This window comes from Sinocyclocheilus grahami, unplaced genomic scaffold (assembly GCF_001515645.1).
Source record: "Sinocyclocheilus grahami isolate Dianchi unplaced genomic scaffold, SAMN03320097.WGS_v1.1 scaffold1503.1, whole genome shotgun sequence".
Classification (NCBI taxonomy): domain Eukaryota; kingdom Metazoa; phylum Chordata; class Actinopteri; order Cypriniformes; family Cyprinidae; genus Sinocyclocheilus; species Sinocyclocheilus grahami.
In genome coordinates, this window is record NW_015506682.1 from 207287 (window position 1) to 208983 (window position 1697).

Below are 1697 nucleotides of genomic sequence, written 5' to 3' on the forward strand. Positions count from 1 at the left end.
CTCACATGGAACACAAAAAGTCATTACTCACTGAAAATCTAATTCACAAGCATGTTCAGATTCCAAAATGCCTCACACCAGGTTTATCATCACCAATGCTGAATCACCATTGGTTCTCATGCACGTTGTAACCAAACATGATATACCAGTTTACATAAATAAGATGGAGAACAAGATTTGAGCTACAGTGGAGGGAAAGATAAAAAAATAATAATAATTTGCTCCCCACATAAAGTTGAATATGGACTTTATTTATAGAGCTTGACAGACCACATGGTCACTACGAACTGTCATTGTGCTGTTAGTGTTTCACTGGAGAAAAAACAACAACACAAAACAGACAAACAAACAAATGACATGATGTTGAGCATAAATGAGAGAACTAGTTTAGGTTGTTTGAAGATACTGTACTGTCTTGATTTACCAGGTGCAGCAATGGCAGATTATATTTCTAAACTTTTATTTGGTCATTTGTGCCTTTCCAGACATTGTGGATATCCTGACTTTTCCATTTGCAAGTACCGGTGAGAGGTTTGGTATCATACATACGTTTTCCTCCTTCAGAAATAGAGATCTAGAAAGGAGACGCACCCTCGCTCTCAAACAGCCAAGGTCAGATTTGCTGTCAAGAAGCTTCATTCAAATTTCTCAATGCTACTTGATAACAATTACAATGCTGTTTGAAAAAAAGTTCATTAAATTAAGTTAGATATTCATTAAATACATATAAAGCACATACAAAGGGTGATCTAGATGGTTGCTATGGCATTTCTGAAACTTAACTCTTTAAAAATGTACCATCTAGAAAAGTGCCTATTGTCAGCCTGTTTAATTACAGCCTAGTAATTCCCTAGAATGCACTGAAAACACCAACTGCTTAACAACAATTAAGCAACCACAAAAACACATTGCAAAACTATAGCCACTATTCAGAACATCTTAGTAACTCCCTAGCAATGCACCTAGGGACCACACAGAACACACTAGGCATCTCTCAGTATACCTTAGCAACAACACCCCTACAATCAGCCAGAATATTTTAACAACAGCCCTAGAATATACTGAGAATCATAGCAACCCTCAATCATAACACCCTACTCATCACCCAGAATTCATTAGCAACACCCTTGCAATGCTCCAGAGACCACTCTGAACACCCTAATAACACCCTAGTCATGACTCAGAATACCTTAGCAATACCCTAGCAATGTTATATCATCAACTTACATCACCTTAGTAACAACCTGGCAACACCCCTACAGTAGAGTCACCCAGAATATGCAGCCTAGCAACGCTCTAGAATGCACTGAGAACACCTTAGCAACCTCTTAGCAACACCCTAATCGTCACTCGGAATACATGAGAAACACCCTAGATGTCACTCAGAAAACCTAAGCAACACCCTATTCGTCACTCGGAATACCTTAGCAACACGCTAGTTGTCACTCGGAATACCTTAGCAACACCCTAGTCGTCACTCGGAATACCTTAGCAACACTCTAGTCATCACTTGGAATACCTTAGCAACACCCTAGTCATCACTCGGAATACATGCGCAACACCCTAGTTGTCACTCGAAATACCTTAGCAACACCCTAGTTGTAACTCAGAATACCTTAGCAACACCCTATTCGTCACTCGGAATACCTTAGCAACACCCTAGTCGTCACTCGGAATACCTTAGCAACACCCTAGTC

General features: G+C 39.8%; 1 protein-coding gene across 1 annotated transcript in view; it reads left to right on the plus strand.

The window, feature by feature from the left end:
* Positions 1–508: 508 nt before the first annotated feature.
* Positions 509–1697, plus strand: part of LOC107570771 (protein sel-1 homolog 3-like) — a 7152-nt gene continuing 5963 nt past the window's right edge. Inside the window, exon 1 of the mRNA XM_016257032.1 lies at positions 509–612. The gene's annotated coding sequence lies outside the window, so the exon portion shown is untranslated. The remainder of the gene's footprint in view (positions 613–1697) is intronic.